Source organism: Magnolia sinica, chromosome 2 (genome assembly GCF_029962835.1).
Source record: "Magnolia sinica isolate HGM2019 chromosome 2, MsV1, whole genome shotgun sequence".
NCBI lineage: Eukaryota > Viridiplantae > Streptophyta > Magnoliopsida > Magnoliales > Magnoliaceae > Magnolia > Magnolia sinica.
In genome coordinates this window covers 131,737,823-131,753,892 of record NC_080574.1, presented here as the reverse complement: position 1 = coordinate 131,753,892, position 16,070 = coordinate 131,737,823, and positions in this window count along the sequence as shown.

Sequence of the window (16,070 nt, the reverse complement as noted above, 5' to 3'; positions counted from 1 at the left end):
CAGTGGGACCTATCCACATCATCCATCCATTTAGATGGACCACACCATCGTGTATGTGGTGTATCCACCGTCCGTAGATGGTGGGACCCACCCCACGTGTGGGACCACACCTGATGCATGTGTCTGTCCAAGCCGTCCAGGGCCTGGACGTTGATTATATATATATGTGTATGTATGTGGTATATATGGCATATATATTATAATATATTATATTATAATATATACTATATATATAATGTTGTGGTGGGCCCTACGTGGGACCCACCTCTACTTTTAAAATTTTTTTAAAAAAAGGGCAGCAAAGTTGCAAGTACAGCAGCTATGAAGTTGATCTTTTAACGTCAGCAAGATTTACAAGTCCCAATGATGTATGTGCTTTAGCTACACCGTCCACTCTTTGGACGGTGGGGCCCACCATGATGCGTGTGATGTATCCCTACCGTCTATCCATTTGGCAAGCTTGCCTCTAGGCTTGAGACTAAAAATAAAGCAGATCCAATATCAAGAGGACCACACTGCAGAGAACAGTGGGATGAACGCCCACCATTGAAAACCCCTTTGGGATTCTGGACCAATATGATATTTGTTTTTCCTCTATATCCAGGTCTTTGCAACCTTATGCACATACTGGATGGAAAATAAAAACTATGGTGGGCCATTGGGATTTAACTGTGGAAGTCATTATTACCACTGTTATTTGTGGTATAGTCCAGATGATCTTTTGATCTGATTCATTGTAGATAATGCTCTAAAACGATTTCTACAGATGGATGAATGGTGCGGCCCAAGCAGTGCGGCCTACTTGTTGTATTTGAAAGGCCTAATATGACGTATTCGGAGCTAATGGGTTGAGGCCCATTGTAATGTATTTGGAGCCCATGGGTAGAGGCCCATAGTGATGTGTATTAGGCCCATTTGTATCGGCCCAATTGACTCGACCCATTCGACTCGGTCCATTTGTTTCGGCCCAATTGACTTGGTCCATTTGATTCGGCCCATTGACTCGGCCCATTTGTATCGGCCCAATTGATTTGGCCCATTTGTACCGGCCCATTTGAGTCGGCCCATTTGATTCGACCCATTGATACGGCCCGATTTTATATATATTGGCTCATGGGTGAGGCTCAATGTGATGCTTGTATACCCCATAAGCTAGGCCCATGATGATGTGTATTAGACCCTTGTATGAGACTGTGGACCCATTATATGGTCGACCCTATGAGCGTCATTCCTTGGGAGCAATATTGGTTAAAGGTCCACATTGATGGGCAATGATGGTTGGATGTCCACATTGTGACCTTCCCTTAGGCCTTATTAGGCCGTTACTCATCATTCTTTAATGGGTTATCCCAAACGCTTGGGCCTCATTGATTTTCGTTGATCCATCATCGGTCGTTCATTTATGGACTCTGCCTTGCGATGAGGTTAATTGTCGTGGCCGATTGCCAATTTCGATTATTGATCGATTCGATCGTTGTGGCCGATTATCGAGGCCGATTATTGATCGATTCTTATTGTTGTGGCCGATTGCAGATTCCAATTATCAATCGATTCCAATCGTTGTCGGCGATTGTTGATTCCGATTATCGAGGTTAATTATTGATCGATTCTTATTGTTGTGGCCGATTACCAATTTTGATTATCAATCGATTCTGATTATCGTGGCCAATTGCCGATTTCGATTATTGATCGATTCCGATCGTTGTGGCTAATTGCCGATTTCGATTATCGAGGCCGATTATTAATCGATTCTTATTGTTGTGGCCAATTGCCAATTCCAATTATCGATCAATTTCAATCGTTATGGTCGATTACCGATTCCGATTATCGAGGCCAATTATTGATCGATTCTTATTGTTGTGGCCGATTGCCGATTCCGATTATTAATCGATTCCGATTGTTGTGGCCGATTGCCGATTCTAATTATCGAGGCCAATTATTGATCGATTCTTATTGTTGTGGCCGATTGTTGATTCCGATTATCGAACGATTCCGATTAGGGGTGCACATTTAACCGGTAGAACCGTGGAACCAGACCAGAACCGACCAAACTGTCCGGTTTGGTCCGGTTCTAGAGTGCACCGGTTCCGATTCCAGTTCCAAAAATCATAGAACCGGTGACATCAGTTCGGTTTTCGGTTTGGGGGTATGTAGAACCGAACCGAACCGTGAACCGATTCGTAGAACCAAACCGTGGATCCGATCCGTAGAACCGAACCTCAAACCAAACCGATGTATTTTTGCACACCTTATAATTATTTTCTCTAGAACAATTATTTTCATAAATATATTTTTGCACACCTTATACAATATCTAAACCATTCATCAAATGGACCACAACATGGATGGACATGGGCTTACAATTGGGTTGGATTATAAAAAGCCCAGAACCATGGAACCGATCCGGAACTGAACCGATTTTAACGGTTTGGTTCCGATTTGGTTCTAGGGTGCCAACGGTCCAGTTCCGGTTCTGAATTTTCTAGAACTGTTAGGAACGGTTCGGTTCCGGTTTCACCCCAAAATCGGACCAAACCGAACCGTGTGCACCCCTAATTCTGATTGTCATGGCCGATTGCCAATTTCAATTATTGATCGATTCCGATTATTGTGGCCGATTGCCGATTCCGATTATCGAGGCCAATTATTGATCGATTCTTATTGTTGTGGCCGATTGTCAGTTTCAATTATCGATCGATTCCGATTATTGTGGCCAATTGCCGATTCCGATTATTGATCAATTTCGATTGTTGAGGCCGATTGTATAGGCCGATTGTCGAGGTCAGATATCGAGGCCGATTGTCGAGGCCCAATGTGATGAATATGCGGCCTGTATTTTAGGCCCATTGTGATGCACATTCGACCCGTGTTTGAGGCCCAATGTGATGTCTATGTGGTCCATATTTGAGGCCTATTGTGATGTGTATTCAACCCGTGTTTAAGGCCTAATGTGATGTATATGAGGCCTATGGGATGAGGCCCATTGTAATGCATTTGAGGGCTAGGCGATGGAGCCCATTGTGATGTATGTTAGGCCCATGTGAAAGGCCTATCATGATGTGTATTATGCTCTCGAGTGAGGCCCATGGTGTTGTATATTAGGCCCTTATGTGAGGTCGTGGGTCCACTATATGTTAGGCTCTATGTGGGTCATTCCTTAGGGGCAATGTTGGTTAAATGTTCACATTTTCAATGCCGGTTATTAATACCGATTATGAGTATGTGATAGCATAGCATCATGATACATGCTCATACGCATCATCTGTATGTTTTGGGCAGATTGTTATGAGACTCCCTGATAGGCGGAGGTTATCTCACATGAGCACACGGTATGCGCAGGGTTGATGCATGACTGGATTGTATGACTCATGCATCTTGTATTGTTTGTTGTGATTACTGTACGCCCTAGCGACATCAGGGTCGTAGCCTACACAGGCATGTCGTAGATGGCTAGATGGGACACCAAAAATATTTGGTTGGAACATCTGGGCACTTTGGATGTCCGTGGGTGAAAGTTCCTAAACCTTCGTGGCCAAGATACACCCCAACGTCAAGACCAAGTAGATACATGAGCGCCCGAGTGCCAAATACTAGGAGGCTCAGTCTCTCACTGTGTCGTGGTCGGTTAGGAGGGGGTGTGGCCTTACTCGCCCAAGAGTAGGGGCATAGCTAAGTTGAGTTTGACTAGCTTGTGAATGGGTTCGCTATCGACGTACCGGGTAGATATTGGCTGACTACTGGTTTGGTGGATAGTGAGGTCTCTTCCACTTGCATGATCGCGCGTCAGTGGGCGGCGATTTGCATGTAGAGTGTACTAGGCCCCGGTGATGATCCCAGAGATGTACAGTACGGATTTGTAGAGTAGGCGTTGCATACTCATTCACTCATTCATTCATTATCCACTAGGGCTGGTGGTGCGCAACTATTTGTTACATGTGCCTTCGCAATGGCCAGGATTTCAGTTGGGGCGCGCAACTAACCTGAGATCTGGAGTTTACCACATTAAGTCTGACTATCCAAATTAGGTATGGGACTAGTTTGGATAGAAGTCCCTTGTGGTGGATCCCATAGCCTGCGATACTACATACTATCATCCCGACTTTACACTTTAGCATGGTCATCTCATTCACACCGCATATTGCATTATATCCGCGGCATATGGCATCTGATATTTAGCTCTTTATGGCTCCTCGTTTGTATAGCTGATCTATATTGCGTACTCTAAAATTGTATGACTTATGGATTTGTCATTATTCCCGCTTATTCTGATATCATATGATTGATGATCTTGCCAGTATTGCTGATACTATATGATTATGAAACTGTATTGAATACTTGGCACTTGTGCACACACGTACATCACCCTCTAAGCTTTATATAAGCTTATGCACGATAGATGCATGCAGGTGATGTTAGGTTGCAGCAGCATTGAGCTTAGAGCATGCACGGACTTCTTGAGCTTGATTTTTAATATATGTATTTTTCTTTCGGCACTGTACTCAAATATTTATATTAGTGGATGTGTGATGATGATGTTGCCTTTATGATTTGGGTAAACTTGTGGTTATGTTTCTTACAAGATAAATGTATGTTGGAAAATCCTCCTTGCAGGATCCCAAGATCGGAATCTGGCGTATATGCGCTGGGAGCCGAGAATAGGGTACTACGGATGCTGTCGGCACCGAATTTGGCGATCGAGAATTTTGTGAGCCCGGTTTTTGGGTTTGGGGCGTGACATTACTTCCTCACAATGGGTATACCTTGTGATCACTTTTTAGTATTTTCTTTTTGTTGAGGGTCAAATATTGCATATCAGACCCATTTATTGCATGGATTTACAAGCATGATACCGTTTAATAGCCTGATTTAATCGTGTTTGTGGTGCAGAGTGTATTTACAAACATGAACTGAAAAAGGGTGCTTAAACCATGGATTTGACGCTCTGATGACACCCAAGGCAAGGGACGAACTCCAGGGGACCAAGATCGATGGAATTACACACCAGGGATCCGAGGAAATCAAGCCATTCACGTTAAAGAGGCCCGAAATTAGTGAAAAATGCAAGATCACATAGTTCTCGCCATCTGATTGGCTTAAAACTTCATATATGGCCTGAGGGCCATAAATTAACCGTACATATCAAATTTCAGCCCTCGGATCACTATGGAAGTGCCCCAACTGACAGGTCAGCCCATAAACCGTTGATTCTAGGCCCGCCTGATATCTGGAGCTGCCTAAAATCTGGTCTCAACGCCTTAAATAGGGGGACTAATTGAATGAATGGATTGGATTTTGATTGAAGATCATAACAGCCCCATATGTACAGCGTATGTGCACAACGTGTTCACGGACACGAGCCGCACCGAATTAACAAAAGCTCTTCACGGACGCGTCTTCTTCCCAAACACGGAAGTTGCCGTTTTAAGCCGTGTAACGGACGGACTCTGTCCGTTTTTACGGACGCCAGTGGGCCCCACACATTGTCCTAGTGAATGATCCAAGCCGTCCATATTGTAGAGGGCCATGAGTTCTTCAAACCCATGCTAAACTTTTGGACCCATGCAAGCACACGTGCACGATACAGAGGCCATAAGTGGACTACCCTGCAACGTTCAAATTAATGTTTGGGTGATTTCTTCTCTGATTCCGCATCAATGGACGTTCAAAATCACCCATTCTTGACCGAAATTTCGTCCTGAATCCAATGGACGGGGTGGATTTCCCAGAAAATACCTCTGTAGGGCCCACCAATCACGTCAGCGCCGGACGTGCGAAAGACTACGTACGTCCGCGAAATCGGACTTTCCAAGCAGTTGTGGCCCACCATCTTTGATCATATGGCAGATCTGAACCGTCCATCGTGTAGGCCAGCCAAAACACTTCCAAGAGACGCTGATTTTACAGAAATAATGCAAGGAACGCGAGAGTTATGAAGCCCTGAACTTGGCTGCGAAAAGGCTTTTGCTGCGCATGCGATAGCTTCCCAAATCCGATTTCCACCACTCCAAAAGCTATAAAAAGAGTTCCAAACGTGGAGAAGAGGGTATGCTTGAATAGGGGACGTCAGATAGAGAAAGAGAGGCGGAGAGAGAAGTGTTTGGAATTTTCGAGTAGCGGCTGGAATGTGAAGCTGGTTTTCTCTCCTTCCTTCTTGTTCTTTTCTTTCCTTTTTTTTATTTTTATTTTGTTGTTTTATTTAGCCCATTCATGTGTGGCTAAACCTCTTAGCTAGGGCTAAGAGGTGAAGCTTGTATTCAGATGGGAGACTTTATTTGTTGATTTAATTATTTAATTGTGAATTAAACTTGATTTTGGTTTAATTATTAAAGGAATATTTTCTCAGTCTTTTAAGGTCTGTTGTGACTGAAATTACAATGGGTTTGCAATGACTTTGAATATTTCTTTTCTCTTTTGATGTTTATGACGTCAGGAGGCCCTGTTGTTCACCATCGTCTCCTGGGCATGGTTGGATGATAGTACCCTTCCTAACTTTCATGCACTGTTGATTGGTTGGTAATTAGTTTAATCCTGTTGTTTGCTTTGTCGCCTGGGCATGGTTAGATGATGGAATCCATTCTAATTCATATACCTTTCACCTCTTGAAAACCAGATCAAGTAAGTTCAACTTAATCCCATAATCTTTGATGCAGGCATAAGATCTCCCTGATCTCTACAAGTGGATCCTCTGAATCCCTAGTTTCCCTTCCTTGAATTGTTTAAAGTTTTTAGATAATTATTCCACAATTATTTCTGAAATTCTATTTGATTTAGATTGCATCTTAGGCTAGTTTTATTTCTATCTAGTTTCAGGAAACGTACAGGTTTCAGTCCCTGTGGATTCGACCTCGGTCTTACCGAGTTTATTACTACATCACAACCCTATACTTGGGGAGTGAACACTTTTTCTCTTTTTTATCTTTTTTTCTTCTTTTTTTGTGTGCTTTTCTTTTCTTTTTATAAAAGGCAAACATTCAACATAACGTAAATGTCAAGAAAATACAGGAGGACCAGTGCACATGTAATGACCCGAAAATTTTCGTGTAAAGACCCGAGTACTACCTCAAATTCTTTAGAAGTTAAATGTGGGTTAACTAGCACTAAACTCGATTACCTGCGAAATTGGTACCGATCACTTTAAATTCGATCTGTAAGACCCAAAACCTGTTGAATCATTAGCGCTATGTTACCCTGAAATCTTGGATTCAACGCTAAATCCAGTTGCTCTCGGGAGTACTTGGAAACTTTGTATCGGACCTGGACCGCGCGTTGAAAGTCCGATAGCGATGATCTTAGACAATTATGATCACCTTGTTGGGCTTGACAATCACCTCAAAGATCAAGTTTGGATGATGTCCTAAGACGATTTGCTTGAGTCCGGAGTGAGGAGTGTGAGAAAGGTGAAATTATTTAGAAATTAAATATGAATTTAAGAAATCTGAGTCGTGTCACTTGCGCACCGATTTTAAGCATTCTAACCGTCAGAATCTGACCCAAATTTACTCTCGGATCAGGGAAGATGGCCCACACATGTCAAAGTGTTTGTGGCCCTAATCGAGTTTCGGTGACCGTTGAACTGAAATTGGTCCGCCACAGCTGATCTGTAAATTCGATTGGTACAAAAACTCAGCCTGACCTAGATCCATAGTCAGTGAGCTTAAATCCAACCGCACGTGGAAAAAGTACCTCCAGAAGTGCTCCGTTGGACCGAAATAGACCCAAATTGGTTATAATCTAAGCATACCTTGGCCCTTGGGCTATTTTCTTCAATATTAGGCCTATATAAAGACCTTAAAAGCCTCACTCTCAACTCTATACGAATTTGCTAAACCCTAGCTGTTGTGGGTCAAATATTGCATATCGGATCCAGTTATTGCATGGATTTACAAGCACGATGTCGTTTAATGGCTCGATTTAATCGTGTTTGTGATGCAGAGTGTATTTACGAGCATGGACTGAAAAGGGGTGCTAAAAGTATGGATTTAACACTCCGAAGTCACCAGAATAAGGGAGGCACTCTAGAGAACCAAGACAGAAGAATTTACATGCCAGGGATCCGAGGAAATCAAGCCATTCACGTTAAGGAGGCCCGAAATTGGTGAATTTAGGAGCTTGGACTGAAAAAGGGTACTAAAAGCATGGATTTAACGCTCAGAAGTCACCAAGGCAAGGGACAGACCCCAAGGGATCAACATCGAGGAATTTACATGCCAAATATCCGAGAAAATCACGTGATCAATGATGAAGAGGCCTAAAAATTGTCCAGATTACAAGATCACAGGGTTCTCAACATCCGTTTGGCTCAAAACTTTATATTTGGCATGAGGACCATAAATTAACCATACACATCGAATTTCAACCATGAGACCCTTGTGAAAGTGGCCCAACAAATAGATCAGCCCATAAAACTCTGATCTAAGGGCTACCTGATATCTGGATATGCTTCAATTTTGGTCTCAACTCCTTAAAGTAGATGAGAAACTGAATGGACTGTGTAGATCCTACACTACATCGCTGTGGACCCCTCCTAGAAGTCGTGTGTACATATAGCACACGCATTACCGCTGAGCACCGAACCAACAGAGTCGGTCAGCATGCGCTGACCCGACTCTGTTCGGATTCAAAAATTTCGTTGTTGCGAAATCAAAAACAGGGACCCACGGACGGACTTCAGTGGGCCACCATTTCGATCCGGAAGAGCAATCCGATCCATCCATTCGAATCAGACGAGCATCCTGACCAATATATGGTTGATTTTGATCTGAAACATGCCAGACAGAGGTTGTAAATACACCGAACGGCAGAATCTTTGCCACAAGATCAAACAGGTGGGACGCGTCAACGGAAATCCAAAACTGTCCATATTCGACCAGTTTTTTGAGGTGAGTTCAATGGACAGAGTGGATTTCCTGTCCGACTTTGATCAGGGATCCCACCAATCAATCAGCACAGGCAGACGTTACGCAGACTCTGTTTTGCGAATGCAACTGACGCTCCAGGTGGGCCATCACGGCTGGCCGACGGGGAGATCCAAACCATTCATCTTCTCAAAAATCCAAAACCTACGAAAGATGAGTCGACCCTGCACGTGGATGATCACGTTTGCATGTGCAAACAAAACAACAATCTTGTTGTTTTTCTCGGTTACGCAGAACGATGGTTACGGAAAACGTCTCTCGCTGTGAACGTTTTGGCGGCGTAAATAAGGTCGGTGACCGACCTAGTCACCCTCCCGGCTGCCTATAAAAGAGAAAAGAGAGGGGGATTGAAGGGTCGTGCTGGGACGTGAGGCTGAGCGTAAGCAGAGGTGGGAACGTGGAGAGTGAGCAGCAAAGGCTGGACCAGAACGAGGGGGACTTGGCAGGGATCAAAGGTCGGTTTTGGCTGGACGGGAGCATGGCTTGGGCTTGAACGTGAAGATAGGGAGGAAAAAGGAAAGTTTTTTTTCTTATTTCCTTGGCTATTGTTTTTCTTTTCTTTCTTTCCCTTATGACTTCTAAGGATTTAGCCTAATCATGCTTGGCTAAATCTCTTAGCTAGGGCTAAGAGGTGAAGCTTGTAGCATGATGGGGGACTTTTTAGCTGGTGCTTTTTATTAAATTGAATTTGATAATAGTTTGATTTCATAGAATGCTTTCAGTTTTTAATGGTTTGTTGTGACTGAATTACAATAGATCTGTAATGGCTTTGAGTATTTCTTTCTCCTTTTTATGTTTATGACGTCAGGAAGCCCTGTTGTTCGCCATCATCTTATGGGCATGGTTGGATGACGGTACCCTTCCTAACCTTCATACATCAATGATTGGTTGCCAATTAGTTGAATTCTGTTGTTGACTTTGTCTCCTGGACATGGTTTGGTGATGGAATCCATCTTAATTCATATACCTTTCACCTCTTGACAACTATATCAAAGGAAGTTCAGTTTAAATTCCATAATTTGTGATGCAGGCATAAGATCTCCCTGATCTCTACAAGTGGATCCTCTGAATTCCTAGTTTCCTTCCTCTGAATTCCTTAAAGTTGTAGATTAATCTCTCACCATTATTCATCACTTTATATCGGATTTAGACTTTATCTCATTCTAGTTCTAGTTCTAGTTAGCTTCAGATTACGTACAGGTTTCAGTCCCTTAGGATTCGACCTTGGTCTCACCGAGTTTATTACTACATCACAACCCTATACTTGGGGAGTGAACACTAGCTAAGAGAGAGAGAGGAAAAGAGAGAGAAAGTGAGAGAGAAGTTGGTGAATCATCTTGAGATTCTTCCCTGTTACTCTGTATACCTAAACCATCGCATCTGAATCGTTATTCCGGTGATTTTAAGTTTATTCTTGGATAAGTCAATCAAACCCTAACCTGTTTTGGAGCTTAGAATAGTCTAAGTGTTGATATAGCTCATTTCAATCTTGCCTTAGGTTATCTAGTCGCCGTTGATGAAGACTTATCATCTGAATCAGATCTGTTGTGCACTTTCTGGTTTAAGGTGCGGACTATATTCGTATAGGTTATGGTTTTCAAGGCTTTCAATATCGGTTAATGGTTTATTATTGTTGTGGGTGCAGTTTCACATGCCAAATGCGATGTTTGTATTGCATTTCTGATATATATGAACTATATTGAGATTTGTGTATTCCATGTATATGTAGAAAGTATCGTATGCGTATGCAATATGAGGATGTGGTTGCTATGATTAATTGTCGCATGTTTATGCTAGTTATAGGTGTAACAACTCCTTGGCAAGAGGAATTGTCTTAAGGTGAGCTATCACCAACATACGTCATGTATGTTGGAATATGTAGCCTAAGTGTTTATAGAAATGTCTGAATGAATGAGTGTGTCATATATTGTACTTTTATGGGCGTTGAGAAGAGATTCTCAACTATCTTAATGATGTGTATGATTTCCTCCATGCAATCTATATTCTTTGTCTGTTTAACTTAGACGTTACTTACGTGTGAATTCATGTTAAGTTGATATTCAACAAATGCTCATATGCTTGTATGATTGGAATTGTTGATCCATTACTGTTCTGAATTGCTGGTATGAATATCTGTTATATTTGAATGTGTTTGGGACTATGAAATAGTCCAGGGAATCGGTAACAAACCTTGAGTTCGTGGCCGAGGTTGATTTCGCCACCTAGGATGTGTTTGACGAACCCGAGTCGGATTAGGGTTGTCGACAGTGATTTGGCCACATGGAGTGTTTGCGCACTTCATATCGTTCAACTCAACGTGCGCTCGTGCTAGTTGAGCTCGTCAAGTAACCCGATTATCCCGGTGGATGTGCACCATGTATGGACGCTATTATTTAAATCTAGGGTACCAAACTTACCAGTGCAAATCCCGTTAACTATGGTACCTCGATCCGATAAGACTCATGAGCCGGGCATGGTAGTATGGGACACCGTGGTCGAGCTGTCGGCCTACGCCGGGGTGACGAGCCTCCCCGTAGTGACCAGTGAGCAATTCAGACTCGTGAGCCGATTATGGTGGTATGGGACACTATATTCGTGCTGTCGGCCTACATTGATTGGTGACCAGCCCTTTGTAGTGACCTCGAGCATACCTTGATACTGCGTTGAGGCGACGAGCCTTAGGGTAGTAACTAAGGTATGATAGGCATGCATTGATTGGTGACGAGCCCTTTGTAGTGACCTAGAACCACAATATCGTATGAGATTGTCTAGGACTGACGACCCTAGAATGGATCACCGTTTGGGAATTGATATGAGGAAGGTACCTTAGCTTCCCAATCCTGCTGTATGAAAAGGACTAATAACAACTTGGTAATCATGTTCATGCACCGCATTGCATATGCGTTGGCGTCGTGGAGCACTACGAGAGGTTGTCATGCGTATCGTAAGATGAAGACACTGAGGGAGTGCAGGCGAGAGCATGTATCATTTCTGCATACATCCTTGCATTAACAAGAGTAATTAGGATGTGTTTGATTGTATTGCCTTATCATTACTGATTGCTTGAATTGATAATATGTTAACTTTTACTGTATAGTTCCACTGAGTTGATCACTCACTCCCACATTCTAGGACGGTGTTTCAACACCAACCAGACTCTGTCTTAGATGCAGATGATGATGCAACCCCCGAGGCAGAGCAGGAGTATGAGGATAACGAGGACAGTTTTCTTTTATGCAGTTCTCAGGCGGGTTTATGTGAGCCGTGTCCTGAGCTACGGGGATTCTGGATTTATTTTGTAATGGATGATTTCATTTTGGTACTTATATTTTGAAACAAACACTTGTAATTATGACCTGGCAGAACATACATATCTCAGGGACTTACACATATACACATGTATTTCTTTAGTCTTCCGCTTGCGTCTTTCACCTATCCCTAGATTATGTTTGCAGATTTGGCTTAATCTACTTATGTGTTATGCACTAATACAGACAACATACATCCATCATTGCATATGTTGCATAAGTGATGTTTTGAAACTCGGGAGCTGAGTTGTGCTCGACCCCTGAATTTCAGGGCGTTACAGCACACTGGATTAATAGAAAGGTAAATGGACCAATGAGAACCGGATTGTAAGAAAATAAAAGGGACCAGTGGCAACTGGAATGCTTAAGGCAGACAGGAAAGTAAAGTGGACCAGTGTAGACTAGAATGCAGTATGCTTGCGAAAAAGTAAAGAGACCAGTATAGACTGGAATGCAGGATGCAAGCAGGAAAGTAAAGTGGACCAGTATAGACTGGATTGCAGGATGTAAGTAGGAAAGTAAAGTGGACCGGTATAGACTGGAATGCAGGATGGAGGTAGGAAAGTAAATGGACCAGTAAACACTGGACAGTTAGTGTGGATAGTTAGCGAATTAGTGTGTTAGTAGGAGACTGGTATTTACTGGAATGTTAGAAAGCATGATACAGAAAGTAAATAAGACCAGTATTCACTGGAGTGCAGGAAAGTAAATATGCTGAATTTATAAAATCCCCATAAATTGAAAAGTCATGTGTTTCAAGTTAGGCCTAGGCTAGTAACTAGCACAATCCCCAGTGGAGTGGCCATTCCCCCCACCACACGTGCGCATGAGTGTTGTGGTGCCCTCACTTTGTTAGCTTTCGTATTGATTTTTGTTACTATGGGTGATATGTGCTATTGACTTATGTGTAAAAATACATTTGATTTGGAGTCACCACTAGCCAAATGAAGCATAAAATTTACGACCGGCTAGGAACCATAAAATTGCGTAGGGGTCAAGGAATCTCACGATTTTCCAACTCAAGTGACTCTCGCAGTTGGTCCGCGGCCGTAGATTCCGAGTAAGGGCCTCGGTAACAGAAAAGGAAGGATTTAAGCACCATTTTCCACCCACACAATGTGCGACCTCTACTTTACAAGATTTGTAATTTTGGAGGATTTAATGCAATTTCGGCATTTTATACTTGGTCATACTTCGCATAACCTAGGTGGGTCGGGCAGGCAGAGGTAAGAAAAAAATTATCTAGCCTTACATCACAGAGCCAAGTAGCCCTAGGTAAACAAATAAAGTAAAAGCAGTAAATAAGATAAAATGCTAACTAGCCTTACTTCACAGGATTTAAGATCCTGAGCAGACAAATAAAGTGAAAAATGAAAGATGGAGAATAATGTAAAATAAAATGTGGAAGTAATTAATGCAATTGGAATGCGTAGAGTGGAATACAAATTAAATAGATATGAACAAATTCTTAGCTTTTTTTACTCCTTTGATGGCCATTTTTGCCTCCTATGTTGGGCAGCATGTCGGCACGTTAGAAATCTTTAAGGTACTATGGGTAGCACCTCCAGACAAACTCCAACCCGCAGACCCTCTCTGTATTTTTTTTAATCTCTCTTTCTACTCTCTATTTTCTCTCTTTCACTTTCTATTTCTTTATGTCTGCTTAAATTCTCTACCTTAGCTTCTCTTTCCCTATCTGTGTGACCCGGGGAGCCTTATATATCATTGACATTCGTTGCAGACGACCCACTATATTAGGCCATGCTGTGGGCGCCCACCTTCAGACGTTTAAAATGTAATGTATTATATATTATATAAAAGTAATGATTATAAATATATATAATATTATATATATATATATAGAAAAAGTAATTATTACTTTTTGTCTCTTTCTTCTAAATGTTCAAACGTTCATATCTTCTTTGTTACTTATCCATTTTTTTGTAATCTTTATCTTGTTGAAAAGATAATGAAATAAGCTTTCTAATAAGACTAGAATCACTTCAATTAGACCTCGTTTGTTGTGCCAAAAATACGTCTGTACAATATATGAAATCATTTATTTACGATTTAAGCGATGGTCTGCTTTTGATGATCTTAGGATTATTGGAAATGTCGCCTGATAAGCTTTTCATCGTAACTGAAATCATCTCAATCGGATCTCTTTTGACTAGTTTAAAGCGCAACCAAAGTTTTCCAATTTTGGTCAATCAGGAATACATGGTTTTGATAAACGAGTCGGATCTTCCTCACCATGATTCAGATTGAAGGAAACTTAAGTTTATTAGAAAGATCATTTGACCACATTTCTAATAAATCATAAATCATCCTAATCGATTAAGATTTGTGTCAAATAATACCATGACTATTTATATATCAGGACGACTGTACTTTTCCCTAATTTTGAAGATACGACCTCTCACACCTTAACACAACACTATTCGGAAGGACTAAATGATACAGAGAGTGATTCATGGGTAGAGAGTATTCATTTTATCCATTTTTGCAAGTTGGTTGTGTCATACGGAGAGTTTCAGGGGTTTCGACCATAAATCGCTGTTGGATTTAGTATTAATTGATCGGGTCCGTTAATTGTCCCCGGCACGTGTGCTGAGTATGCTCCTAGTTTGATCCGTTTAAATTTTCAATGATTTCCAAATCAGTAGGAAACAATTCATTGAAGTCAAGTTGAAGCTCAGAGTGACATGTCCTTGTTTTAGGTGGGGTGTCTACAGCTGTATGCATGAAATTCCCTATTTTAGTAAATACTTGCCCTGCACATTTGAGTGGCGCCGGGACTTAATTTTTGGTGGGGCTCACTATAATACATATGTGATATCCATTATGACCATTAGATGCCTAATCACATTTTAGGCCTAAAGCCAAAAAAAAATTCAGACTAAGTTGTAATTCAAGGCTAAACTAAAGTAACAATTCTAAGAAATGTCCATGATCCTTGATTTTTACAAGCCCACAATGGTGATTATCTGAAATCCATTTTAACAATTAGATATTACACAAAATTTTAAGCCCAATGCCTAAAAATAAAGCCCATACATGAATCAAGCAGGTCATACCAAAGGCAATAGTTGGGTGAGCGATGGTTGCTTGTACATTATTTCCAATCATATGAACCACTAAAATCATAAATGAAGATAGTTTTTTATCCCTTAACATGACACAAGGTGACACACAATGGTAGTTAGGATGGATTTTACATGGCAGATGCTAGCCAAGCAATTGACCCATTTGCTCCCATCCCATCAGGTACTTAAAAATATGCAACAGAACGTAGTGAAAATTATTATCATTCCACTACCTTCTGTTGCATATTTTTTAAGTACCGGCTGGGCCATGAGCAAATAGGCCGGCTGCTTGGATGGGCTATATCATATAAAATCCAACCGGTAGCACCTGTTGTCATGCCTTTGTGGTAGAATTTATAGAGTTTCAACATAAAGGTCATGAGGTTAAGCACTTCCTATGGTACGAGTGCATCAGAGTATTTGAGAGCATGTGGGAGTGGGTGTGAGTGTTAAAAAAAAAAAAATCAACGAGGTAGCTTTTGAGAAAACTCTTTGAAATAGGTGGATAGTGTAACGACAATAACATTCACTAATGAAGTTGCTTTTGGAAAAAAAATTCGAAAAAGGTGGACGGCTAGTTATTTGTGGAAAAAAAAAATAGGCAAGAGCAGCGAAAGATTCACATATTTTTTTATTACTTTGTTGGTACACCCACTGTCATATCACACTTCACTGATAGCCACCCCAGCTAGGGAATTGAGCCAAGACTTCAGTGTTGAAACTAGGAATCTTTCGCTAAGTCTACCACTTGAGCTATGGAT